We start from the raw sequence: 13,007 nt of genomic DNA on the forward strand, positions 1-13,007 counted from the left end.
TTTAGAACTAAAAAGCCTGTCTTGAGCTTTACTACGGTATGAGAGGATTAAACGTTTAGCCTGACACTAGCAGACCAGAAATAACCGCTGATTTTCGCGCATGTCACTATTTAGCGACAAGCATATCCGTCAAAATTTCAAGCAGCAATTTATTCTGGTTACAAATACATCGTTTATTCAGATGGCCAACAAGATCGTACAAGTCAACTGGTCAGCACCTTGGTTATGTGGAGATCTGGTGTTGGCCCACTTTCTTGCTCGTTGTGTAATGCTACTGCTGCCTCGGTGTCCCTGAAGGTAGTAAGTTAACTTGAGGATCGAACCTAAGTCTGCGGTTTAGAACAAGCACATCACAGTAAAAGACAAAAGGTCTCCAGAGCCGGTTTTTAACAAATTCTTCCAGGAAGACTGCTTATTGATCGCTGAACTATCAAAAAGTGTTAATTCGCGAGCTTCGTGTTTTAAAAAGTGTTTATTATCCAGTTATCGCCGCGATGCTTAGGCTTGAATTGACAAAGACTTAACATGAGTCATAAAGTTCTCAGAGTAACTGGAATATTGAAATAATTCAATTTCCAATCAAAGCTTAGACTGGTGAGGTATCTGTTCAATGAGCAAGGTGAGATGACCATCCTAGGCTTATTACTAGGCAATTATTAGGCTTTTCGAATAGGAAACGCGAAAACATATGAGCACTCACTATTAATCGAATAATAGATTATCCAATTTTTCAGCTCTGTATATAAACTACTTAAACAGAATAACATACACGTGTAATGTAATGTTTCTTATAATCTTGCCTACTTACAGGAAGACTATGGAGAAGCATGCGACTTTATCTACCAAGTCCACGTGGTGATAATTTATCGTCTATCTGGTGTTTGTCTCGTACACCATTGCAGGACACTAGGCTTTTAAGAAATGGGACACGATTAGGATTTTTTAAAGCAGGAAATGTGAAAAATTAGTTCTTTTGAACCAAGGATCTTCCGGTGTTAACTGAATATCCTTTAAGACACAAAAGCATACACGGGGAAATAAGCAAGAAATCCCAAAATGAGCATGTCAACGTGATTAGTGACAGACTAAATATATTCAGTTTGAGAGTACACAGTCCGAAATAAAAGGAACACGTAAGAACTTTATATTGGAACTTCAGAATTCATACATAGCAATAATACTCTTCTTTTGCAAAGTAATACATTTAAACTTGGATCGTAATATACCTAAGTTCACGTAGAGCATTGAAATTACCCTATATGCGGTCAGGCCGTAAATTTAGAACCCCTTCTTTCACGAAGGGCTGAAAAGGAGGGGATAATCTTGCTCCTGGTGTTGAGAAAATATGGGGGGGGGCGCGTCGTTTAAACATCTAACTTCTCTACATTCAGTTTTCCTACAGAGGAAAATACAAATTGAATTCTTCGAATGAATGCAATTTTGTACAATGAAAATGTATTATTAACTATAAACTGTAAGGCAAATAATATCTTTTTTAAAGTAGGAGTAGAAAGACAGATATTTGTTACATCAATGAATTTGTAGTAAATATTAAGTTTTTTCATTTCGAATGCTATGTTACATGTATGCGAAGTAGCTGAGTATGTGAGAAAATAGTCTTAACCCAAATGGCCTTCAACCTTTTCACGTCTAAGGAATTTTTTAAAAGACTTTTTAAGTGTGGAATTAGCAGTGCACTAGGTGGAAATAAGGATCACATTGTGTTTTAGGAAAGTAGCAAATATAGTTACAGTGACAACCTAAGTGAAAATAATTATGATTTTAGCAACAGTGATGACGAATTTCTGGGATTCTAAGAAACGCTGATGTATTTGCTAATTTTTTAATGCAACAGTTCCAATTTCGTTGTATAAAGTGCTATAATTAAAATAGGCACTTAATCCTTTTCTGTCTAAGTATTTTTCCCAAGTTTTAACTAATAAATCACTGCGCGTCTTACAGGCCAGGAAATTGAGGTATAGTATTAATCGCCCTTCATTTCGTATCAGTGTTGACGATTTCGATGAAAAAAGGGTACCTTTTTAAAAACGAACTTCTTAACGAAGAAAAGCCGTTTTAAGTACAGCATGTTTAAAAATACCGTCAAATTAAACAGTAATCTTGACTTTAATGCTTTTGTATGCATTTCTTGAATTGATTAATAAATGTAAATTTGTAATTTAAAAAAAATGTATAATATTTAGTTACATGCTAGTTATCTGTGTTATTGTTTTTTCTGATATAGACCCCGCCCTCCCAGAAAAAAGCGTTTTGCTCTTCGATCGCAAAAATTTCTCGATTTTCCATTACTTAACCAGTGGAATTTCCTAGTTTTCCCCCAAATAAAATTACAGCTCTGCGACAACAGCTGAGTGAAATATTTGAAGCTATCTACACATAAATTGAATGTTTATTTAAAAATAAAATATTTCAAATTTTTATACCCCTTTTCTAGTTTATATGAAATTTCAAAATTTAACGATATCAGTTAATAAAATACTTGCAAGTAATATAATGGTTCTGCGAAATATATTCTTGATTCCAAACCCTTACTGCTAGGCATCAGCCCATCGCTCTTAAAATACATTATTAGTCCAAAGGGGCAATTTGCCCAGAAAGATTATTAATTTCATTTTGGCATTTTGCGTTGAAACCTATAAAAGGTGAATCACTTTTCAATTTGTTGCCACCAAATATTATCGCCCTGTATTATATTTAAAGAAATTAAATAATGAAGAGTCTGCATGAATGTCTGTATGTTTGTTGCTTATGATAAAACGGCGGTACCTAGAGCCATCAAAATTTGAATAACGTAATCTTCCATAGAATATTGGCATCTGAAGGCTCGAAGTTGTTTAATGAATTTTTGATTAACAAACTCAGTGATTTCAAAGCCAGCAATGGCAACACTGTACGAAACAAAAACATTTTTATCTCCAGCGCGCGATATAATATTCCTGATATACTGATACTGAATGAGACCTAAAAACATTTTTCTTTTAAAATATATCTCCCCTTATGATCCCTGACACAGCCGTTTACTTTCCCCTTTCGTAATCAACGCCAGTCTCTTGCTCTTGACCGCATTTGCAAAGCCACCAGAGCATTATTTAGCTACGGGATAAAGACATTCTTGCAGTTATAGATGACAAATCTTTATTCACATCTTTATTCTTGCTAACACATTTTGGAAGTAGACGTACGTTGCTAAACCTATACGAAAAGCATGCGCATAGGTTTAGGTCATACAGGTCATATTTTTAATTCTTTAAAGTTCTTCTCAAAGTTCTTTGAGTCCAGTGAAATGAAATGGGGATTTACTACTACAATTCATAGTTAATTCAGTTTCGAATTTATTTCGGCCACCCACCTCAATATTTAAAAAAGGGAAAAAAGTATTCACTAAATAATCAATGATATAATATTTTAAGAGATCATGTATTAAGCATCAATTTCAAGGTCGTCGGAGTAACACGAAGGAGCAACGTGTGTTAGTCCTTTCTTGCTTAACATTATTCTGAAGTAATTATTTGTTCATTATTCTGAAGTAAATTGTTTATTAAGTAATTCTTGTAATTTTGAATTATACATGCAATGATGCTTTTCTTACTACATTGAATTAAAAACAAATATTGCATTGTTTTGTGAAGATATGAGACTAAAACTTTATAATATTAGAAATTTGAATTTTATTGATTTGGTTTCATAAAATCGTGGACAATTACTGTCAGATTTAATTTTCTCTCTATCTGGCTTCTTTTCCTAATTTTTTAAGTTTATTATTATGGGGAAAGTAAAATTTGTGTTTATTCACTACGTTGGTAAGATTTGACTTGAGTATATAAGATGATGTTAATTTGAAGTTTTGCACAATTATGATTTTATTTCAGTTATGAAACACTGAAAAATATTTATGGCCATAATTCATAATTAATAATTTTGATATATTTTTATAATGCTAAAAGCCATGAGGAGTTTTCTATGAGGAGGTTTTTAATTGCTGTTGTTATTTAAGCATTCCACAATCATCAGCTGATTCCCAATGTGAGGACCTATCCATTTGTATCAAAGTTATTTTGTTCATGTATCTTATTTTGCAAACTTTCTGTTTATTAATTTCTAAAATCCATTTTACATTCTTATGTACTAAGAAATGTAAATCATTTTATGAGTATATAATTAATCTTAACAAAATTTCATGAATATATAACAGAAAAAAGTTTGATATTGATTACAATAGGTTTTAGAAAAGACTTTCAAAAGAAAATCTTTAAAAATTACATTAATGATATTCAAGCAAAGATTTCCAAGAACTAACTTTTACATTTATTACAGTTATTTCTTGAAAAAATTAGGACAGTCTTTACAGCATTTTTAGAGAAAAGTTAACTTGCAAGCTTTTAAAATTAGACTGAACAGTTCAGTAGAACTATAAATTTTGCATTCATTGGTCAGAAATGTCAAGAGTCTTTTTTATTCCACATTTTAATTTGGTTATCTCCTCTTTCTGTTTTAGAAATAGCAGTTGCTTTAATAACTTTCTGGTCTGAGTCTTTCTGTTTCCTGCTTATGAATTGCACTCTTGTATTGCAACAGTTCGCATCCAGTCGCAGTTCCAGAACTTAAACAAAGAAATAAAGGTCCTAAATATCACTGCTACTAATGTGCAGTACGTTTTTCCGACTTCGCCTGCTGCTGGCAATGCCTGCTTCTGACTCTGTTTTGTACATTGTTTTAAGATATGTGAGATTTTCGAAATGATCGGGTGCATTTCGCACCTAAAATGATGTGTAACTGAGAATGTGTAAAGAAGAAGCAAGGGTCAAGAAATAAATTGTGTCTTATTATTATGTTTTTGTTGCGCTTGAGGGTTTTTCTTTTTTATGAATTTCGGCTATCTATACAGCTCTATCACTCTATCTATGCTTCGTTAGGAATCATGAAATATCTACAAAAATTATTTTGCATGGATAATAACTTGGAAAGTTAGGAGCGTAACAGCGAAGCAGAAAAGCGAAGTTTGACTTGATAAACAATCTTCATCAATTCCAAAAAGAAAACAAAAATGGGCACAATACAGCCCTGTTCCAAAGAATTTTCACTTCGGTACTAGTAGACTAGTAGACTTGTATAATATATTTTCTCAACAGCACGCAGCGAGCTGCAAACTGCAAGAGAGAAGCAAAAGTAGAAAGTGATGTCACATGGATTACATTTAGAAATATCATTTCTAAATCGAAATCCCATTCAGTGACTGGATAATAGTTATCTGCATTGCTCCGTTATGTAAGACCTTATAATGAGGATTAATTTGAAAGGAAATAGTTTAAATTGATGTGTGATAAACATTTACAATTTTTAGGACAGAAAGAAGAATTACCCAAATTAAAATGAAGGGGAAAAGGGCCTATTGTAAATTAAAATTAGAAATTTGCTTTCATGTCTTTTACCTTACATACAAAACTTACGTATGATATATGTTACCGGGAAATGTTTGAAATGCCAGCATTCTATGAATACCTAGGCATTTTATAGAATGCATAGTATTTTTAGGCAAAGTGTGAAACATAAGAATTATTATATACTTTATCTAAGCATTGTATAGAATGACAGATGCTCTTTAAGCAAATTATGAAGAAAAGTCTATGATAAGGCTAATATTTAAAAAACGTTCATTCCACAAAAATACAAACATTATTTTGGAGAAATGAGGAAAGACAGCCATTAAAAATCTTTTGTTCAAAATACGTAAAAAACATTAGTGAAATGATATTTATACACCATAATAAATGTATATTGCCGGTCTAGCTGAGTCTGGAAATTAATAACATCTACCTGACAATGGGAAAAACCATAGGTTTCACAACAATACCTTTTTTAATACCTTTTTGTTTATTCTGACAAGGCTCACAAAGGTGGACGCACAGTTCGATATCATTGCACGTAATGTTCTTATATTTGGCTGAAATTTCTTTAAACATTTTATCACATCCTCCGTGTCCAGTTGCCAAATGAGATTTCATGAAGTACTTGAAATAGTATACGTGACATAATACTGAATAGCACTGAAGTCTTCTTTAACAGGATGGATGAGTTTACTTTTGTCTTCCACAAACATCTCATAACGATTCGTCAACCAATAATCCCGTGGTTGCTTCTTAGCAGTCATTTTAGCATTTTTATAGCATTTATTAACTTCTGGTAAGTAATTCTGGTTATTTGATACGAATGGGAGATGTATTTCATATTTTGCCTGTTTGTCATTTGGCATTCTATAGAATGCCTAGGCAATGCGTGATATGTTTAATCGTTTCATACACTGCCGGTGTTATGTATTAATTGTTTCCTAATTTCAAGCTATAAGCTATTTGCTTTTTAATTCAGTTTTGTCAGTAACTGAAGTTTATTAATTTGTTTTTTAGTTTTGGTTAAAAAATGGTTGTAAGTTTTTGGTATGCTGTAAATTTTTGGTAAACTCTAAATAAAGCTTGAAAGCTTAAAATTTTTTCTTTTTCCCTAAGTTGTTTAACCTTTAATTTTGTTCAGGAACTTAAATTTTACTTTGGTTTTTGTTCTGATAATTTTCACCCTTAAGGTTATTTAACATTGATAATTTAAAGTTTTTGTTTGTTATACATTTTGGTGTGTTAATTTTTTAAATGTTATGTTATACATTTTGGTGTGTTAATTTAAATTTTGGTGTGTTAAGTTTGTTTAACGTTTACCCTATTTCTGTTAACGTTTTCATGCATACGCATTTTCTGACTGACGCGCATTTTCTGGTGGGAAGGTCAATTAAGTGTTGAAGAAACATAACTTTGGAAATGATTACTCATCTTTATTTCCACTGTAAAAACATCTTTTACTGTGTGTGTATTTGACTGAACTTAATTTGTCAAATATTAGTTCTTAAGCCTCAGTACCTAAATTGTTCTGCAGAAAATTATATTACTAGTTATTCGTCGACCAGATTTGTCTGTTTGGAATTCAAGTTCTCAGAATTTCCTTATCTTGGACGGACTGCGCCCAGAATTCCTTTGCCAAGCTTTTTACCATATGTGGGGTTTAGAATATTCTGCGGCCCTTTACGCCAAGAGGTTTTACATGGAGTTCTTCCACAAGGGATTGCTTCTGTGGGTGGAATTTTGCAGCTATTAGGCTATGTTACATTGGGACCTCGTTTGCGAGGCTAGCTCTTTACGTCATCTTTCATTGGAGGGGGTTTTGACCTCTTGCTGTAGCCTTGAGAAACAGCACTACCGAACGGGGATGTCCGCCAACTTCTGGTAGCCGGTGAAGACCTTTTCCCAGACGAATCTCCGTTTCGGTCCTTTTGGGCTGCCGTAATTGGGCGACTTTTCCATTTTCACTCATCGCCAAGTTCAAGGTTCCCGCCAATGAAGAAAATTTCTTGCGTTGTTCGAGAGAGCGGGAGCGGGAGATGAGACCAACCGTTACCTTGGTAGAGCTGCAGCGGCTGTTTTTGAATAGAATTACTGCTACCGACCACAACCATCTTTACCCCTGACATGACAGGAGTTTGCGTAACCAAACTGGATCCTTCCGAAGAATTCTGGTGGACAAGCCGTCCAATGGGCGACTGAAGTGCTTCACGACATCTAAAACTAACCAAATTTTTCTTTGTTCCTTTTTCAGAAACCTTATACTTTATGGCTCCTTTTTACTTCCTTGTACGAAGTAAAAGGGAAGTATTGTAATCGCGAAAAGTTTCAGGCAGCATATTTCAACGAAAATATCCATTTTGACCGCTATCGAATGCAATTTAACGATGTTTTTGCATACTCTTTTCCTTCAAAGAAATTATAAAACTGCTTTAAAATTAATTCTGAAGACAATTTTTCGTGGCGTCTGTACGAACGTATGTACGTACACGTACGTACGTATCTCGCCTAACTCAAAAACGAGTAGCCTCAGAACGTTGAAATTTTGTATATAGGACTGCTATAAAATGTAGATGTGCACCTCGTATTTTGGTTGCAATCGACCTCACCAAACGTATATAAATATATTTATATATATATCCACTCTATTACCCGGCTCAGTGATATCAGTTTATTTACTCTTATATGTTTGTAAATTGTAAATTTTTTGCTTTAAAAATGATTGAATTATGTTGTTTTTATCTTCCAGTTAAGGATTTTATGCCTTTAGTAAATCTGTATGCAATATTTTTAGAATTATCAGCAATTTTAAAGTTGTTTAATTGCCGCTAAGCCTGTTTTTAATGGCGGCCATTGATGTTTACATTTGAAACAGGAGACTAGTGGATTTGTTGCCAATCTAGAGAAACTTAGCTTCTCAACAACAAAGATAACGCATTCATTTATTATTGCCAATTAAATCATGCTTGATTCTTTCTGGAATTTTTCTCGAGGAAATAAGAGTTTGAGATTTACTTCGTAATTTTTAATATAGATATTTTGAGTTTTTATGTATTTTTGCCTTCTCGCGAAGTGAGAACTGAATTAATTAAATGAAAAATACGCAATCGTCTGTGAAAAACTGTTTCTTTTTTGTTTTGTTTGCTTAATTTCTTTTATACATAGCTCTAGCTTTATAATAGTATTTGAATAGAACATGTGGCAACGATTAGATAATTCTTTAAATGATATACATTTTGTGCATTCTGAGTTATAATATGAACGAAATATAATACTGTTAAGTAAACCTAGCGCCAGAGTGTCTCTATGGTAAACAAAGTGAATTTTAAAGAATGCATTTATTCTATTGTGGTTTATGCGCTGTCGGAGAAGTAGGTTTAATTCAATCTAATAAGTTTAAATAAAATGCAAGAAAAAATGCGTATAATTTAATATTCCGTACAAGGAAGTCATGTGGCGTACACATCAGATTTTTTCCAGTGTGTGAACCTGCGCTTGGAGTATCCCTCCAGTGGTAACCATCTACTTCAGGTTTTGCTTGTTACAGTTAATATGTTAAGTGTATAATTAGGAAAATATTCTGCGGCCCTTTACGCCAAGAGGTTTTACATGGAGTTCTTCCACAAGGGATTGCTTCTGTGGGTTGAATTTTGCAGCTATTAGGCTATGTTACATTGGGACCTCGTTTGCGAGGCTAGCTCTTTACGTCATCTTTCATTGGAGGGGGTTTTGACCTCTTGCTGTAGCCTTGAGAAACAGCACTACCGAACGGGGATGTCCGCCAACTTCTGGTAGCCGGTGATGACCTTTTCCCAGACGAATCTCCGTTTCGGTCCTTTTGGGCTGCCGTAATTGGGCGACTTTTCCATTTTCACTCATCGCCAAGTTCAAGGTTCCCGCCAATGAAGAAAATTTCTTGCGTTGTTCGAGAGAGCGGGAGCGGGAGATGAGACCAACCGTTACCTTGGTAGAGCTGCAGCGGCTGTTTTTGAATAGAATTACTGCTACCGACCACAACCATCTTTACCCCTGACATGACAGGAGTTTGCGTAACCAAACTGGATCCTTCCGAAGAATTCTGGTGGACAAGCCGTCCAAGGGCGACTGAAGTGCTTCACGACATCTAAAACTAACCAAATTTTTCTTTGTTCCTTTTTCAGAAACCTTATACTTTATGGCTCCTTTTTACTTCCTTGTACGAAGATTAAGATAAGATTGAGTACAGATAAGATTGAATGTTTAAACAAAATTTTCACTCCCGATGTAAACCGATTTTGCTTGTAAACCTCCCGTAATATCCTTTTTCAGTATTTAAGATGAGTTTGCTGTTAATTTGATTTTTCCTTTAATTTTCATTTTTACAGTGGAGGAAAGGTACAAATTCTGTAGTAATGCAAATCTATTGAGCAGGGCCCACCGTTCTCGGTGATGTTAATTAATTTTAAAGGTATGTTTTATTTATGTTAATACCGAACTAAATGTTGACCGGCCACCACCTATTTATCTAAGATTGTAACTGTGTACCACAAAATTTTTCTCTAACAATAAACTTTAGATGGTAATCTTTTACATACTTGTTTGTTTTAATTTTAAGACACTAAGAATTTTAATTAATTTAAGATATTTTTACTTCTAGAATGTGTTATTGCTGATCTATTTTCAAAACTCACTTATACATATGTATTTGAAAGGAATGTTTAGTTAGGTTAAAAATGGAGTTATTTTGATTTACGTTATATTTGTGCATACATCACTCCTGGTATATGCATATCTGTTCACTCTTCTCACACAATAGCTATATTCATGAATTGTTTACCCATTGATATTTTTACACCTTACAATTTCTTACGTAACTCCAGAATGTTTAATGTTTATGCTTTCTAATTAACTATTGGATTGAATGCTTATAAATTTATATTGCACACCGGCCAGTTTTCGAAATTCTATGAAATACATAGGTATTCTATAGAATGCCGGATTTCATACTTTGCCGGTAACATACTACATGCACGCCGTGTCCCGAAAAGTACTTACTCGACCGCTATTTTCGCAACCGTTGGTCATAGACATATACTTGCGATTACAAAAATGTTTTAAATGACGTTATAAAGTATTTTCTCCCTCTTTCCAGCATGCCTTCTGTTCACTTCCGCGCCTATCGAATTAATTTCCACCTTTTCGTTGCCCTGCGTTGGCAACACGCTTTTGAGATTTGACGTTCATAGAATTCGGTCGCTAAAAGCGTAGTTGACCTGTAACGGTTGTAATTCCTATTTTATAGCTTATCTGTACTGTTGAATTATTACTAAATGTTTACGTATAATGTTTTATTATTAAATGTATTCAGTTTGGTTTAAATAGACCGAGAGTCGTTGAATTTATTATGGATATTTAAAATCGAAACTACGCCATCCATTTCGGCGCCATTCTAACAACAGGAACGTAAACACCTTCCTTGTGTTAGCGGTAGCAGATTCGGCGCGTGTTCGAGCAGTTCGGGTTTAAATCCCGGCGAGGATACTGAACATTTTTCAAGTCTCCTGCTTCAAGAGACCTAATGACTCTGAAATCTAAAGTTTCATAGTTTCGAATTTTTAAAGTACAAAAAATTAATGTAAAACACCAAATATAACTTTTTCTACATTCCTCAGGTCTCCATACTTATATTTAGGAAAGTTTCGAAATTATTACAAAAATACCAAAAACAAAAAGTTTGACTCATCAAAAACAAAAACTATCCGAGATTTTGGATAATAAAATCGAAAATATTCAGGAGTGGTATACAAGTCGAAGAGCTAAATGTTTATATTTGTACGCAGGTAAAACTATTTTATACAAAACAAGTTTTTAAAATTTATAAATAAAATTATACATGCATCTTTACTTATTTAAAACATTTCTGCAAATGGAAATGTATGTCTGCGTCCAATGATGGCAAAAATAAAGAACGGTAAGAACTTATGCGCACAACAGGATGTGCATATATATATGTAAGATATACCTACTATAATTTAGCTATAGTCCTTTTAATTTGGATATCTGCCCTTTCTGTTCTAATTTGCTTATCATACATTTTTGGATTGCGTCTTTCCAAATTAATTCGTTTTACCTTTCGTATGTAACCATGCTGCAATATCCAATCATATTAAAGAAATTTTTACTATAGATACCGTTTCTACTATTACGCAGCCCTCTTCCCTGTACTTCATTTGCAGATTGCCAACATGCATCTCTTGCCTCTACTGTTTATTGCTCTAGTGGAAAGAGATGTAAGCTGTATAAAATTGTGGATATCGTAGCGCATCGATAATGATGATATGTAAACCCGTTTTAATTATAAAATAAATCTGAATTGAATCAACACCACCTTCAATCCTGCAGCCATAGCGCAGGACAGGTACTAGTCTAATAAATGATTGCAAATGCTTCATTTATTGAAAAATACACTTTATGTTTGATAAAATTGCGGAACATTTTTCCATTACTCAAATCCAACGAAAATTTTAAAACATTACATCTCCTCACGAAGTAAAAGAAATCATATTCGTATTTGTCTTTGACAAACAAATGCCCAAATAAATACTTGCGAAAGCACAGAAGTGATTTTCCGCATGTTGGTCATTGAAATAATTTCTTCAGCCATCATAAATCAGATTACATTACGTTGGAATTGAAAGACACGAACATTATCTCCTAATTAATGAGCGAGGACTATCGGATATGAAAACAAATCTGCGGTGCATACATAACTTGAAGATCATTTATTCTGTTCTCTGAGTGGATTAAGGAGACAGGAAAGTACCCATCGTCATGAATATCAAGACGAACTGGATTAATTTCCATCACCTACGAAATGCAAGCTCATTTAGGGCTGAGGTAAGGACCTTCCATAAATTAACGGTATTCTTTATAACTTTTTTTTTTTTTTTTTTACATACTCATCCTTGTTGGGAGAAGTATTTTTTTCCTCTCATTTTTCCGTAATTTTATTCTTCAGTGTATAATATCTGATGATTGCCTCAAGGCTGTTAAGACCCGCTAGATGAGTTTTCGAACACTTTTCGTAAAGAATAACATTAGTTCATTAAGTAGTGTAATTTTTTACGTTTTTCAACGCGCCGCAGAACTCCCATCTTTTTGTATAAATATATACCAAGGTGATAGAGGAAATGTTTTCTTCTTGGAAAAGTTTCGCCTCTGCCGATTGATTGATTACAAGATCACGTGACCATAATGAATCGAGATGGAATCGGGGAGCGTGGGTTGCAAAGGAAAATTCTTACTTTTTTTTTTTTTTTTTTCCTTCTTTCTAAGATTTTCTTTACATTCTACTGAGGAGCAGTATGACTAAGTTTTATATTTTTTCGTCATGAATAAATTACGAAATAGTTTAGCTGTGGTAATAAATCTAACTGAAAATGCGCTGTTTTACGTAAAATGGTATTTCTCTAGAAATGAGGAGAATTTCTGTTAAAGAATATATCTAAATTGTTAGTATAGCGAAATTTAGAGTAATGAAGTAACTAACAGCACAAAGAGTTTAATTTTCAGGTTTCGTGTTAAACTCGTTAAAAAGCATGACTATAGCTAAATTTAACACTTGCG

General features: G+C 33.7%; 1 protein-coding gene across 1 annotated transcript in view; it reads right to left on the minus strand.

Annotated features, from left to right (window-relative positions):
- The window catches only part of LOC118188342 (cartilage oligomeric matrix protein-like), a 1,186,180-nt gene that overhangs the window by 214,511 nt on the left and 958,662 nt on the right, over window positions 1-13,007 (minus strand). The window lies entirely within an intron of this gene.

This window comes from Stegodyphus dumicola, chromosome 4 (assembly GCF_044657685.1).
Source record: "Stegodyphus dumicola isolate Sdum_Otavi_A_Nest chromosome 4, ASM4465768v1".
Lineage (NCBI taxonomy): Eukaryota > Metazoa > Arthropoda > Arachnida > Araneae > Eresidae > Stegodyphus > Stegodyphus dumicola.